This window comes from Eumetopias jubatus, unplaced genomic scaffold, assembly GCF_037043125.1.
Source record: "Eumetopias jubatus isolate StellerSeaLion01/CBP00866 unplaced genomic scaffold, mEumJub1_p1.0 scaffold_17, whole genome shotgun sequence".
Classification (NCBI taxonomy): Eukaryota; Metazoa; Chordata; class Mammalia; order Carnivora; family Otariidae; genus Eumetopias; species Eumetopias jubatus.
The window spans coordinates 82,017,498-82,033,578 of NW_028274823.1; the positions used below are offsets into that span (position 1 = coordinate 82,017,498).

General features: G+C 49.1%; 1 protein-coding gene across 6 annotated transcripts in view; it reads left to right on the plus strand.

The window, feature by feature from the left end:
• Nucleotides 1-16,081, plus strand: part of SGMS1 (sphingomyelin synthase 1) — a 266,257-nt gene that overhangs the window by 26,677 nt on the left and 223,499 nt on the right. For all 6 annotated transcript variants that reach the window (XM_028104479.2, XM_028104476.2, XM_028104477.2 and 3 more), the window contains exon 2: nt 4,099-4,192. The gene's annotated coding sequence lies outside the window, so the exon portion shown is untranslated. The remainder of the gene's footprint in view (nt 1-4,098; nt 4,193-16,081) is intronic.

The window sequence follows — 16,081 nt, forward strand, 5'->3', positions numbered from 1 at the left end:
TCTGGTCATCTGGTGCCATTGTTTTCAGTATAGGAGGCGAGCCTCCGGGATACCCACAGTAACGTTTCCTCTCTCCTTCCTACCCACGTGGGAAGAATTTCTCATTTCTTGTATTGAATGCCAGGGGAAAAGTTTGATAGCGTGTTTTTACTAGAAATACAAATAATTATCGTGAAAATGACTGTTGCCACCTAAGAAATGGAGTTAGCTAAACTAAAAGGGACCTTTTTTTTATATGAAGCCCCCCTGCAAATAAAGCCCAAGTATTTTTTGTAGAGTTACTGCACCTAAGATTAGTTATGGTACGTGACAGTGTCATCTTATAGGTGAAAATATTAAAAACATAATCAGCTCTCTGTTAAAAACACAACCCAGCACGATTTCATTGAAATGATTCCACTCTGCTGCTTTAATCTTGAATTTGGCTGGGTTGCATGTGAGTTGATCTTTTTTCCGTTTGAGATGAGCGCAATAAGGTGGGACCCCAGATGTGAGTCCACCAGGAGGAAAAACTGTTTGTGAATCTCACGTCGGTCTAGAAATCCAATTTGACTTACACCGTGGGCAGTGTGTGGTGCTGGCTGAGTCTGCATCATTATTCTGAAGTCTGTGCTGATGTCCTGTGACTAATACGTTCCAGCTGTCTGGGTCACTACTTTGGAGTACTATTTATTTGCGGTAGTGATGCTGCAAATAGGAAAAGCTTTCCCTTTTGTTGGTTGAGAGCTCTGCTGGTAATTAGCAAAACAAGCATGCCTCTTATTTGGGAGAGACTGGGAAGGCGGCTGAAGGGTACATTGTACACAACCACAGTGGAAAACAATTTGGCATTACTTAGAAGAGCTGAACACGCACACTCCGCACTCCCGAGCTCAGTCCTCCTCTCTTAAGTGTATACCCTGGAAAAACGCGGTATGTGCCCCAGGGATAGGCACTGGAATGTAAATAGTGCTGTTCATAATAGCAAAAACTGACAAAACCCCAGGTGATCCTCGGCGGAATGGAGCGGTGAGCTGTTGGTCTGTTCACACAGAGAGAACTGTATAGATAGTGGTGATCATCAGCCACGGCCATGTGAGTTGCCGGGGTGAATCTCAGAATCCGCAGCAGAAGAGGCAAGTCTTAATACGTACACTCTGGTTTCACTTTACATTGGTTTTAAAACCTGGCAAAATGCAACCGCATACTGAGAATATGTATGTGATGAAAACATAAGGACGAGCGGAGGAATTACATCAGAATTGGGGCTAGTGGTTAATTGTGCAGGGAAGTGGATGGAGGGAGTCAGGAAGGGGCACACACGTCTTCCATAAAACCCCCCAGACCCAGCCGCTGGGGCATCAGGTGCATGGGCTTTGTTTCCATTATTCTCTAGTCTGACATATGGTCGCCGAATAACATGGTACCCCAAATGTAGCAGCTTAAAACACTGACAAACATTGGTTATCTCACAAGGTCTGTGTGTGGGCAAGACGTCGGGAGCAGCTTGGCTGGGCTGGGTGGTTCTGGTTCGGGGGTCTCCCATCTGGTTGTGGCTCAGGTAGCCACGGCAGCAGCCGTCCTCAGAAGGCTCGGTGGGCTCGAGGTGCAGCTCCCGGGCTCCCCAGGGCTGGTGTGCCAAGGGCCCTCCCAGGACAGAGTGAGGGGGCTGCCCTGGACCCCAGCCGTTCAGATCTGACTCCCGTTTCCCCCAGCTGGATGGAGAGACGTGCGCGTTCAGTGGGCAGTAGGAAGAGGGGCAGGAAGCTCCCCGTCTGCTCAGTGTGGGTGGGTGGGGGGCGCACCAGAGCTTGAGTGTGGGACGCAGGATCATTGGCGCCTTCTCCAAGGCTGGTTCCTGTGCTTGTGCACTTCTTGATCTACTTCACGATTAAGTTTTTATAGACAAGCCGAACTGGGAAGCTTATTTTGCATTAGTAATGGTGCAGGCACTCATCGACATGACAAGGATGTGGGTGCCGCATGTGTTTGCAGTGTGGGGCTGGAGTAGAGTCCGTGGTGGGGGCTGACTGTTGGGGGGGAGGGGGCCCTCGCTGCTGACAGCACCTGCAGGGGGTGGGGGTGGGCAGGGCAGAGAGGGACCCGGGGAGTACGGACCCCAGGACGTGTGGTGTAGACGGGACCACGTGTGCCTAGATGTCCGTCTACCTGTGTCCCTAGATCGGGTGGAAATCTGGGACTCGTGATTTTTGAGGAGAATTCTCTGGGCTAAGGGCCATCGGTAGTGTCCTGGGCTCCCCGTGATATTGAAGTCTTTACCAGCCTCAACTGTTCTCCCGACACCCCCTTTAATGGGAAAGGAGAGCCCACCCCTCACTCCGTTCCCCTACAAGTGCGGGTGTAGCTGGAAATGAACTGGACCAGTAAGGATAGGAGTTTGAGCTTAATTCATGCTGTGATTACACTGTGCTCGAAATGCATGTTTGTTTTATTAGCAAGTTTTCAATTGCTGTTCCATGCTTATCCTCACCAAAATCTCTGAGTAAAACTGATGTTTCCAAAGGAGCGTCATGTGTTTTCCCTTGGATTTGGGTAGCTTTTGGCCTAACTTCCTGGTGAGTGTTCCTGGGGTCCAGGTGCCCCGGCGTGTGAGGCATCGAGACCCATCCTATCTCCTTGCGGGTTGCAGCATCCTTGGGAACAGGTGCTCCCCAGTCCCCAGGTGAGGAAGCAGCTTGAGGCAGTTCTCTCGGTTTTTCATCGAGCTGGCGGGTGGAGGAGACGGGACTGAAAGCCAGGCACAGGGGCCCTGACTCACTTTCTTCAAGCTTTCGTATGTGGCGCCTTCACACGTTGGACATCAATACCTGTAAACCTCTTTGTGCAGGATTGTGGTGACCAGTGCATGAAGGACCCCTTTAAGCCATAAGGGGACACCACGTGTTCCTCAGTGGTTCTGATGCCGCCTCTGTCCTCAGTGGTAGAGCCGTGCATGTCATTATACGGGACTTGGCTGGCTACAAAAATGAGAGGAAATATCCTCAACAGCAAGTGATAATTGCCTTTTGTTGCGGCCAAGATAAAAGGCACCTCTGGTGATGCTTGTTTTGCTTCCCTTGGCCAACAGTGTGCTCTTTTGAGAAAAAAGGGAGAAAAAAAATATACGTATGGTGTCAAAATTATATTAAAGATTATTGTGTTTAAAAGGGAAGTCTAATTACTAGTAATAGTTACAGAATTGGTAATCATAATTAGAGTATTGATGGTAGTATTAAGAATGATTATTATTTTTTTTTAAGTAATTTATTTCAGGGAGAGAGAGAGCACAGGCAGGGGGAATGGGGAGGGGCAGAGGCAGAGGGAGAAGCAGACTCCCCGCTGAGCAGGGAGCCCCCGATGTGGGGCTCGATCCCAGGACCCTGAGATCATGACTTGAGCCGAAGGCAGACGCTTCACTGACTAAACCATCCAGGTGTCCCAAGAATGATTATTCTTCAGGGAACAAACTGCCGTGCACCCCCTCCCCCCAGATGGCATGTGAATGTGTTTGGCCTCTTGGCCTTAAGGTTGCTTTTCAGGAGAGCATCGTATGGGGTGGGGGGGCCACCTATATGGTGAGACATGCCTTGAGCTTGGGGTCAGAAGATCTAAGTAGAGGTTTCATCCCTGGTGTTTTCTGGTTGAACATCCTTGTCGTACTGTCATGCTGTCGTTGGGCACGTGGTGGGTCTGCCTGGGAGGCCCGGGAGGCCCAGCAGTCTGGCATGGTTCCGAGGGTTCACGGGGGCCTCATGTGGGGTCTCAGAAATCCACAGTCACACTCCGGCCCTGGAAGCTCCCCTTCTCTTCTGAGTGGCGGTTTGGGCGACATAATGTGTCACTGCCTTGAAATTGATGTGAGTTAAGAGATACTTAATCAGGAATTTCTTTGTCCCAGAACTTTCTAGAGTGGCCAAGGCTAACGGTTGTTCCCCACATTCAGGATGGGATGGATCAGTTTTTTCTCTCCTCACTTTTCTCCTTGCTTAAAAGCAATTTAGATAGAGCACCTTTTTAATCTAGAGGTTTGTCATAAATGAAGAACATTTTCTCAACTGAAATAGCTTTAATTTAATAAAAATCCTTGGTGGTAACATGTTGTTTTGCTTCTGCTTGCAGGGTGAGGGAGCATGAACGGCCTTGAATGCGCCCCTGGGCATATTTAGCCATTCGCTTTTCATTAGGAGAAAGAAGACGGCCATCCGCTTGAGAGGTGTGTAAAGATTTCTCTGCAACTTTTTATCCTAAAATTTTCAGACATATGGAAGAGTTAGAAGAATGTGCAGTGAGTTCCTATGTATCCACCGCCTACATTTAACACTTGTTAGCATTTTGCCATATTGTGTGTGTGTGTCTGCGCGTGTGTGTGTGTGTGTGTGTGTGTGTGTGTTTGAGGGCTTGTACATTTTCCTGCTGAAGCATGGTAAAGTAAAAGTAAGTTGTAGGCATCATGACATTTTATCTTAAATTCTTTGGGATGTAGCTCCTAAAAATAAGGATATTTTCCCTTGAGAGGCATTTTAGAACATTCATAAACTATGCGATGTAGAATCATTTAATTAAACACGGTTATAATTTCCTATTGAAAGGTGTAATTTTGGATTTATGATCCTTTCATAGCCGATGTAAATGAAGTCAGGTTTTCAAAAATCTTTAAGCAGTGCTTTATTTAAAGGACAGACAGGCAGTGTGAACCTGTTTGGTGTGAGAACAGTCTGCACATAAAGGATTGGGATTTGCACTTGCCCATGTGCCCTGCACGAGAGGATGGCCGTGTTTTCCTTGTTCCGCGTGCTCTGCCTGTCTGCGCTCCTGAGGCTGGTGTCCCTGCGGCTTTCACAAGTAGACTAGTTGCTGTTCTTGAACGGGTTCGAAGATCTTCACGGAGTTTTGAGCCTGAACTCCCAGGAGAATGTGCCAGGGATATGCAGTCATGTCAAGTTGAGGTTACTGTGTTGAAACCAATGTTCAAGACATTCACAGTGATTCCCAGCACCATGATTTGACTACTCGAATTGAAACTCCCATCAAATCCTGCAGGTGTGTTCCGCTGTGATTAGAGGTGTAGATGGTGACGCGTCACGACCACACAGTCACTTGCTACCACTCGGTGGTTCTGCGTAGCTGTGTGCTGTCCCAAGGGCTGCCCTCTGCTGCATGTTGATGGGCTCTCTCTCAATGGGCCCTGGGAGTCCAAGCATTTCTTCATGGATGTTTATGAGCTCCAGTTGCCTGTTTAGAGCATGATTTTAGACGAAGTTTGTTTATAAGTGAGCCTTATAGGGCAGTGGAGGCTTCTTAAGATTCTTGTGTTTTATTTAGAACACAAAGTTAGTGAGAGCCGTGAAGTTTCTTGGAAAGACCCCAGCATTCCGAAGGAGCTGTGACTGGAGTTGTAGGGCTCTCAGAATGATCTAGTTTGGTTTCTTTGCTTTTTGGCCTCTGGTTAGGCTTTGAAAAGATGATGAAGAGGAGGAGAAAAATGGGACTCCACTTGAGGCAAGAAGGCTTTGACAGATCGAGAAGAGAAAGGTGTCTGCGGCCCGTGTGGGGGCCTCAGTTCGCTCTCTGCACCTGGGGTAATGTTTTTTTTCTCTGTCTGTTGAACCAGGGTATGCACACAGACAGTGCAGTCTTGTTACATATACAGGTCAGTATAATTTCAGAAACCGAGCACTCCCCTGTGACCAGCACCCGGATCAAGAAGCAGAACATTTCCACCGCAGCCTCATGCCCCCATCTGGACCCTACACACCACCTCGCTCCATGGGTAGCCACGCTCTTGACTTCTAAGAGCATAATTTCATATTGTCTGTTGTTCTTTGTGTGTGTGTGTGTGTGTGTGTGTGAGAGAGAGAGAGAGAATGTGCGTGTCGTATATAATGCAGATCGTACTGTTTTGTGTCTGGCTTTTCTCATTCAACAGTGTATTAGGTTATCCCATATTGTTGCCGATAGTTACAGATTGTTCATTTTCATTGCTATGGAGTGTCACATTGTGTGAGAATAAACCAGTTTCTTCATTCTATTAGATGCAGGTAGTTTCTGCAGGGCTGGGGAGGGGTTGCCCTGGCAGAAATGAGGATTACGCGGGGTTTTATCCCCATGGCTACCGTGGAGGCCGTCCTGGGTGTCCAGCTTCTGCTGTCCATGAAAGAGGAATCCAGGGGCAGACAGAAGGTGGAGACACGGCTGGGAGAGCGTGTGTGGTTTCTCAGTCCTGCAGTGATTCCTGCTGCTCTTCCTGGGGCTCAGCACGTCCCTTTCCACCTTGGTCCCTGCTGACAACACGTTTTCTCCCCACTCTCCTCTGCCACTTCCCCCTCAGAGGGGACAGATCAGACACCAGGCCGCTGGTGAATAAAGTTTATTAGGTGCTGATATTAGATGTTCGATGGGGAAAGTCATGGGCTTGCTCTGGAGCACTGTGCTGTGGGTATGGACCCACAGGTGCGGGTGTGGGCCATACCCCTGGAAGCCAGCTGTGCCGCAGAGTTGAGCGTGTAGATGCAGAGGCTTGTGTGGGCCGGGCCTATAACAGGACAGGAACTGGGCGGGGGGGGTTTGCTCAGTAAGGGGGGTGGGCACTGCGGAGTACAAGCACATGTGCATTGCCCAGTTTTTGACCCAGTAAAATGTGTCTGGCTGAATTCGGCAAGCTCACCGATTTCGAACCTTTAGGGAATAGAATGTTCGTTGCGTGGAAGTGGTTCCTGTGGGATTTGGGTGTGGTTATGGCTAAATTTGGTTTCTGTAAGCAAAGTTTTATTCAAACACGGTCATGTTCGTTTGTTCATGGTTCGTCTGTGACTGCTTTTGTGCTGCAACAGCAGAATCGAACGGTTGTGAAAGAGACCAGGGTCTGTAGCTCCGGCAGTGATCTGTGGCCTGCAAGACCTAGCATGTTTGCCGTCGGCGCTTTACTTCATAAAAGCAAGGGCACGGTGGTGATAACCTCTGTAGTTTTGAAATAGTCTGAGCCCATTAATTTTAATGTGAATGCCTTTATTTTTCCCTTTATTTATCCAACAAATATTGACCGAGAAGCTACTGTATGTCAGGGGTAATGAGCTGGCAGTAGTCGCATAGGCTCCTGCCCTTGTGGAACTTACCAGAGGCTCCTGTGAGCTGGAAGCTCCACCCCGGGACTGTGCTTTCTATGCATCAGAACAGAAGCATGAAATGGAAACGGAATGACCACATCCTCAGTTTTAAATGAGTGTATGTTGGTTATATTTCTTAATTTTATAAATTTGATAAGCACTTTCCATAACATAATGGTTACTTCAGTTGTATGGCAAATGTATATGGTCTATTTAGATATGGCCATGTCTCTAAGTGTGTCTCAAAGTCCTGCTTGTTTCCATGTGGTGACACAGCATGTAAAACCATGTAAGGTCATGTATCTGGATTGGGCCGTGACCTTTGACATGCTCATCAAAGCACAAGCAGACCACCCATCTCAGGCTACTTGAATAATAAATCATAAAACTCAACAGAAAGAACAGCATACGAGGTAGTAAAGTTTGGAATGTGGTATAACAGATTCATCTGTCTCCGTTGGCATGCTTATCTGTTTGCTCTCGTGAGGTTGTAAAAGTCGTTTTTTTCTTAATGGGAGGCCATAGAGGGCATCATCATGAACGGAGACAGGTGAAACTTTTAGTATTGTTTTAACCCCGTTAGCATTTTCATGTGTGCTCGTAGATGTTTTATGGGTGAGAGTCACTGCCCCGTCGTCACCCCAGACTGTCCTCCGACAGACAGAAAGGAAATGCCCTTGACTCCTCTCCACAAACCCTCATAAGCCATCGCGGCTGCATTGCCTCATTCCAGCCTCGAGACATCCTTTAGGAAAGTGAAGTGAGACCGAACATTTATCTGGATGTTGTAGTTACAGTTGGTTAGCTGCGTGTAATAATGTAAGGATAGGAAAAGGCAAGGAGTCCTGGCAGTGTGTACTTCTTGCCTTAGGGGCCATCTGACCTCGGGCGGGTTGCTCCTTGTCACCTTCTGGGTCGGCGATCTGGTGAGGGCACTTTCCCCCGAAATGAGAGCCTCCCAGCAGGGGCCCTCTGCGGGAACCACGGAGACGAACGTCAGCTGGTGGGGAATAGTTTCACGACTGGGGGCCAGACTCCGCACTGGTTTGTCTTGTTGCCAAGATTCATAAAGTGAAGGTGTAGCTCCTTTTTATGAGGAAGAAATGGTACGTATCCTTTCTCACTTTCCGCTTTTGTGTTTAAAATGTTTTTACACATTCAGTCCTGGTCTTCATTTTAGTCATTTTTTATAGTGGTGCAGAATTAGGGATAAATGAAAAGGGAGAACTGAGAAGATCGACCGTTGTTTTCCTCACGAAACTGGGAGCTGTGGGCTTCACTGCTTTGCCTAAAAAGAAAGTGTTCTGAAACAAATTTGAGGAGAAGAGCACCTGATCTGTGGCATTAGAAAACCTGGATCTTCTAACCTTCTAAGAGGGAGCTCTTTCGCCCAGAACTTCAGCCTCAGGGGCATTTAATTTGTCAAGGCCAGCTCATTAAGGTTGACTTCCTCAGGCTCTGGTTTTGCGTCTGGAGAGGGGTCAGTGCTAATGTGCACACGAGGACCACGTGGTAGAGTGAGTTGTGGTTTAGAAAGAATATCAGGATGACTCTCTTGGTTTCAAGCCACAGAAAACCCAATCAGAGTGTCTGTCAGTGAAAGAAGCCTTGTTGACTCCTCAGGTAGCTAGCCGACAGCCGGCGGCGGATCTCACTTCCGGAAGGGCTTGTCAGGGGAGCTACATGATGTCATAGGGTCCTCGATGGCTGCCTTCTCGGGCTGCAGACGGGGGCCCCGCAGCAGCTTCAGGTCCACACTCTTCCAGGGATCCTCTGGGACCGGGCCAAGGGCCTGTCCTGACAGGGTCGTGCACTTCGTGCCGAGAACCCGAGGTCTGCGTATTGGTTCAGGTGAGGATGAAGGCCTGAGTCAGGGCAGTGCGGGATGCTTCCCTCCAGAAATCGGCCTGGTTTCCCACAGGGTCGGTGGGTGCTGGCATAGTAATAACAATAACAGTAATTAATGCATCTCTTTATGTTTGCAAATTATTTTTTTTAAAGATCTTATTTATTTATTTGACAGAGACACAGGCGAGAGCAGGAACACAAGCAGGGGGAGTGGGAGAGGGAGAAGCAGGCCTCCCGCGGAGCAGGGAGCCCGATGCGGGGCTCAATCCCAGGACCCCGGGATCATGACCTGAGCCGAAGGCAGACGCTCAAGGACTGAGCCACCCAGGTGCCCCTGCAAAGCATTTTTAGGTGTGTTCTCTTGTGTGACCTGAGAGGAGCATCAGGAAGGCGGGATGAAGAAGTGATTAAGAACCCGGATGCTGGGGCCAGGTTGCATGGATTCGGTTATTAGCCACAGACAATTTTGACACATTACTTAACCTCTTATGTGCCCCAGTCTCCTGAACCGTGCCATGGGGTTGAAGGTATCCACCCGCGAGGGCTCTGGGAAGGGCTAAATTAATGGATATGTGCTGGGCACTTAGAACAGTGCCTGATACATGCTAGTCTATCTCTTGTGAATCTTTAAAACCAGCCCCGCCAGCAAAGTGTCTTCATGTGATGGGTGAGGCACCGAAGTCCAGAGTCATGTGACCTGTAAGGGTGACATCTGCTGTCAGGTCTCCTGACTTCTTGTGCCCACACTGGTCTTTGTAAGGATTATGGGGGTGTTTGGAGTAATAATAAGTCCAGGGAGGAGAGAGAGAAATTCTCCTTGGTTCCAGAACAGTAGCCTGCTGTTTGGACGTACCTAAGTGTGCAGGAAGCATTGCTGATGTGCTCACGTGCAGCTTGGTCTTCGGCTTCCCCTACACTGAGTGCCCCCGGGTGTGTTTTGGGAGCATCACGACGAGGAAATCCATGCTCCTAAGTGTCCCACGGTGGCAGGCAACATGCTTGGGAGAGTCAGCCCTGTCCAGGGTTGGCACTCACCCTGGAAATGTTGGCTGATTGTTTAATGAGATCCAGCATTAGGACCTCAGAGGAAGCTAAGATTTCTGAGGCCGGGAGGTGACTTGACCCTGCATCGTGGGGTGAAGACATGGCTTCTGTTGGGGAGAGGCTTGGGCCGCCCCAGAATGCTGCCTCACCGGTTTCTTCATGAAGAAGATCGTCCCACGGTGTTGAGAATGTCTTGTGGAGAAATTACTCAGATTGACTTCCTGAAGGAGGCCTGCCCCGGGGACTCAGACCTCGGTATGACCCAGACGTCTGAGGAGGGTCATGCTGCTTTCTGAGGACAAAGACAACAATTTCTTTGTACTGTGGACTCAAGACACTGGAAGTCTAGAGAATCGCTGTGGGTAATCTGTAATACACCCCAAGGACGTAGCTGTGCACGCAAGGGAGAACGTGGTGGGTAATCTGTAATACACCCCAAGGACGTAGCTGTGCACGCAGGGAGAACGTGGTGGGTAATCTGTAATACACCCCAAGGACGTAGCTGTGCACGCAAGGGAGAACGTGGTGGGTAATCTGTAATACACCCCAAGGACGTAGCTGTGCACGCAAGGGAGAACGTGGTGGGTAATCTGTAATACACCCCAAGGACGTAGCTGTGCACGCAGGGAGAACGTGGTGGGTAATCTGTAATACACCCCAAGGACGTAGCTGTGCACGCAAGGGAGAACGTGGTGGGTAATCTGTAATACACCCCAAGGACGTAGCTGTGCACGAAAGGGAGAACGTGGTCGGTAATCTGTAATACACCCCAAGGACGTAGCTGTGCACGCAAGGGAGAACGTGGTGGGTAATCTGTAATACACCGCAAGGACGTAGCTGTGCACGCAAGGGAGAACGTGGTGGGTAATCTGTAATACACCCCAAGGACGTAGCTGTGCACGCAAGGGAGAACGTGGTGGGTAATCTGTAATACACCCCAAGGACGTAGCTGTGCACGCAAGGGAGAACGTGGTGGGTAATCTGTAATACACCCCAAGGACGTAGCTGTGCACGAAAGGGAGAACGTGGTCGGTAATCTGTAATACACCCCAAGGACGTAGCTGTGCACGCAAGGGAGAACGTGGTGGGTAATCTGTAATACACCGCAAGGACGTAGCTGTGCACGCAAGGGAGAACGTGGTGGGTAATGTGTAATACACCCCAAGGACGTAGCTGTGCACGAAAGGGAGAACGTGGTTGGTAATCTGTAATACACCCCAAGGACGTAGCTGTGCACGCAAGGGAGAACGTGGTGGGTAATCTGTAATACACCGCAAGGACGTAGCTGTGCACGCAAGGGAGAACGTGGTGGGTAATCTGTAATACACCGCAAGGACGTAGCTGTGCACGCAAGGGAGAACGTGGTGGGTAATCTGTAATACACCCCAAGGACGTAGCTGTGCACGCAAGGGAGAACGTGGTGGGTAATCTGTAATACACCCCAAGGACGTAGCTGTGCACGCAAGGGAGAACGTGGTGGGTAATCTGTAATACACCCCAAAGACGTAGCTGTGCACGCAAGGGAGAACGTGGTGGGGCCTGCAGTTTGGAGGCTCCCTGCAGGGGCTTTTGGAGAAACACAGTGCTGCTCGAAATTTCCAGAGCTGGCTTCGCGGCCAGCTTGGCCGCGCCGTGGCCTTGGCCTGTGCCCACCCTGCTGCTCGCTGCCCGGTGTGTGGGAGGCGCTCAGATATTTCTTGAATGGACAGATCTGTCTGAACTGTGCCTTTGTCTTCAGTTCGGGTTTCTGTTGACAAGAAGTTGTTTACCATATGGATGTCTTCGGGAATTAAAGCTTTGAGCCCTCCAGTTACCTCCTGTGTCTGAACACGCTGCCTTCTGTTGTCTCTTGAGATGAAGGAGGTGCTGTTTTGAGAATTGATTCCAACACCTGGTTTTACAGTGACACTTATAGTCCAAAGAACCCAACCCTATTCAGAGAATAAAGGGATTAGCTGCTAATTCTGTAGAAACGATCCTCGGTTTGCCAAATGCTTGTGGGAATCATAATAGGTTCTGAGATTTAGTCCTGCTTACTTTGTTCTCAGTTCCTTGGGAGCTTTTTGCCGTGCTGAGTAGTCTGGGATTAAATATTAGTAGTTTCTTCACTGTCTTGACTTGACCCATTTTTATAGGTGGGAAATCCCGGTCAGCCCTGTTTCCTGAATGTCAACAACAGAAGATTCTTGTGATGATTATCCTACTTAGGATTCTCAACAACGCCATGACCCCACTGTGGCCGAGCCCGTGCGTGGTGGAGTGACCACAGGCTTGCTTGTACCACTCACACACAGTCTAACCGCCATGGGTGGGGGCTGGGCCAGCCAGCGGCGCTCCAGCTGCTTGGGGGATGGAGTCCCCTGAGGACTTTCCAAGTGTGCCATGTCCAGGTGCTAACCTCCCCCAGTCTTCTCCTCTTGTGCTCTTAGTTTCCCCGGCTAGGGACTTGGAACCCTTGAAGCAGAACGGTGGTTCTTAAAATTGGTTCCCAGAACAGGGGCATCAGCATGGCCTGGTGGTCAGGGGTAGACATTCTTTTTTTTTTTTTTTTTTTTTTTAAGATTTTATTTACTTATTTGAGAGAGAGAGCATGAGTTGGGGGGTAGGGGCAGAGGCGGAGGGACGAGCAGACTCCCCACCGAGCAGGGAGCCTGACATGGGGCTCGATCCCAGGACCCTGGGATCATGACCTGAGCCGAAGGCAGATGCTTCACCGACTGAGCCACCCAGGCGCCCTGATGCTGCTTCTGTTTTAATTGAATCAAACATATAACATCGAAGTTACCCTCTTGACCATTTTGGGGCATACAGTTCAGTAATGTTAAGATTACTCACTTTGTCATGAGACGGATCCCCAGAAGGCTTCATCTTGCAGAGCTGAAACTCTACCCATCCACCCTCCTCCCCTCTCCCCTGGTGACACCATTCTACTTCTTCTGTGACGTCGACTACTCAGGACACCTCATGTAAATGGAGCATCAGACGATTCTTGGGCACACTCAAGTTTGAGAACTGCTGAGGTCCGAAATCTGACTGGCTCATCGCCCTCTAGACCCTCGCCCACACCGTTCACAGCGGCTGAACCATAAACCGTGAGCCCACTGCGCATGCGCTCTTTCTGCCCCCACCTCTGCCACCTTGTCCCTCTGTGTCGCTTTGGTCAAGTTACTTGACTCGCTTCGACCTGACTTGCAGAGTTTGGTAAAAGGGGTTAGACACGTGGGAAGGTACTTTGTAAGCCGGCGGGTGGCACAACATTGACACACTAAGCGCACGCTGCACCACTCCTCTCTTTTGGGTTCGTGTCTTTTTTACTACAGTTGTACCAGCTTGGTTCTTAAAGGGTTATATAGTCCCACAGCACCTTGTGTCCCCTTTGTGCTGATGCTCTGCCCCCACCCCCTCTCTTGTGTGGTGTTTGTTTATCTTCTGCCACGTGGGCAGGAGTCGCGGATTCGCTCACGGTAAGGCCCCTGTATCTGCGGTCAGCCATAGTCCAGAAGCAGATGATCCTCCTCGGAGAGGTCAGGGGGTCAGTCGTCACCTAACGCCTGGCCACGGCACCTGCGTCACCCCCTCACTTCGTCTCATCTCCCAGCATCACCAGAAATCTGGGTGCGGCACAGCAAGGTATTTTGAGAGAAAGAGAGAGAAACCACACTCGCTTAACTTTCATTACAGTCTGTTATAATTGTTCCACTTTAGTATGAGTTCTTGTTGTTAATCTCTCACTGTGCCTGATTTAGAAATCACACCTTATCGTAGGTGTGCCTGTCTGGGAGAACATGCGGGGTGCCTAGAGGTCAGCGCTGTCTGAGCCTTCAGGCACCTGCTGGGGTCTTGGAACACGCCCCCCGCAGGTGAGGCAAGACTTCTGTGTGGTATACGTGGATTACTTGAACTTTCCTGCACATAGGTTTTGTTTTTCTTGGATTTAATCACTGTCTTGTGTTTTTAAATTAAAAAAAAATTTTTTTTTAAGAGGGGGAGGGGCAGAGGGAGAGAATCTCAAGCAGACTCTCCGCTGAGCACGGAGCCCAGTGTGGGGCTCAGTCTCATGACCCTGAGATCATGACTTGAGCCGAAACCAAGAGTTGGATGCTCAACTGATGGAGCCACCCAGGCGCCCTCATAATTGTCTTGTTTTAAAAAAATATGTGTACTGATCACTAATTTGTGAATGTGAATCTGCTCCCAGTATCTTAAGACTTGAGGTATTTCAGTTTTATCTTGTGGACAGAGTCTCTGCTGGAGGCTTGTGCCCAGTGAGATCCAGACAGCTGCCCCTTCAGGCCTGCTGGGCACCACGGCTCCACACGGGCTCTTCCTTCAACCCCGCTCCGGGGTTTCTTGGATCCTCCTCCTGGACTGGCTTTTCCCTCACTTCATGTTCTCTCCTTTCTCTGTTTACTCCCTTGTTGTCGCGGACCACATCTTCTGGAACCTTCCTAACGAATTACATGCGGCAGGTAAGACCTCGGAGTCATTTTGAGTCTGAGAATGTCACATTCGTATTTAGTTGACAGTCTGGCTGGGTGTGGAAGTCCCGCCTTGACGTCTGCGAACCCCAGAGTGGGGAGGGCTGGTGCCTTGTCCTCTGGCTTCCGGTGCAGATGGAGAAAAGCCTCACACCTTCTGATGCCCGGCCCCTTGTCGGGCTGACTTTTCCTTTTCTCTCGGACTCTTCGTTCTTCTCTTTATCTTCAGTGTTCTGAAATGTCGTGAGAACGTTCCTTGGTGGGGAGGGCCTCTTTTCATTTATTGTGCTGAGATCCCCATGGGCACCTTCAGGCTGGAAGCTCACGGCCTTCGTTTTTAGAAATTCTCTCCAAGTCATTAATGATTTCCCCTTGCCTTCTCTGTTCTTTCCCTCCGACGTTCCCATCAGTGCGGGCTCACCTGTCCTGCAGCTACCTTGGCTTTGCTCCCATTCTTTTTTTTTTCTTTCACAGAGTATTTTCTCAACTTCACTTTCTCATCTTCTGTTAACATTTTCATGTTTTCTGGTTTTATTTTCTGACTGCTCTGTTTCTCCTGGTGGCTGTTCTCTGGATGCTTCTGTTTTGCAGAATCTTGTGATTTCAGAACAGAGTATTTTCTCTTAGTTCTTTGAGGGGATTAATCCTCTGGTTTTTCCTTCTTTTTGAAGCTTTTTTTTTTTTCCCCCTGCATAATTTAATTTCTGTTATGTTGCTTTCTTGCCCCTCCCGTTTCTGGCTTTCATGTTAGATACTTGCTCTGTGTGCCTGGTGATCCCTGAATGTCTGCTCATGCTTGAGAACGAGGCTTCCCCTGTTGGAAGATTTGGGCTCTTGCGTCTGCCAAGTCTGTTGCCAACGTCTGTTTGCCCTCCAGCTCTGAACAGTCTAAACTTTTAACCTCTCCTGTTGTCTCTGTCCCTGTGGCTTTATGCTTTAAAAAGCATTAATTGTTCTTGTTTGGGGGTTTTAGGAAGCAGATGGACTGTGTGTTCATTTCTCTGTCTTTAACAGGAAGTCAGTGTGAAGTCTTACCAAACTCCAGGGCAGGGCTGGTAGGGTTGGTGTTTGCTCACCAGCCAGGAGTGGCGAGCCTTCCCTGGCGTTTTCTTATTTTTAAGGCGTGATGTGTATTTAGATGGTCTCAGCAGAGACCCCGGCTTTGCTGGTAACTCTGCAGTAGCTGCCTCCTCTCTTAGCAAAGGCTTTTGTCTCAGATATAAAGTACCAGTCAACTTATAAATAAATAGGCTTTGAGACAAAAAATAAGAATCCTTAAAAAAAAGAAAGATCTTTATTGATGTTTCTAAAAGGAATTTTCCGAGCGTAAGCGCATAATCCTTAGATTAAAATGCAGCTGACACATTAAGCCTTCTTACATAGAGAGCAGAATAATAGGCTTTAATGCTGTTTGTCCTTGACCACCCACAAAGGGCGCTCCCGCTGGCCAGACTGGACAGAAACACGGCCTGGAGAGGGAGGCTGTATTTGTGATTGCGATCCCTAGTAAATGCTTCAACAGAACGCTCACACTCAGATTGTCAGGGGGGCCTCCAAAACTCTGGTAAAAAAGGAACCTGAATTCTGAGAGCAGGTGTCTGGTGAAATTAAGCAGTTTTTAGGAGGGCG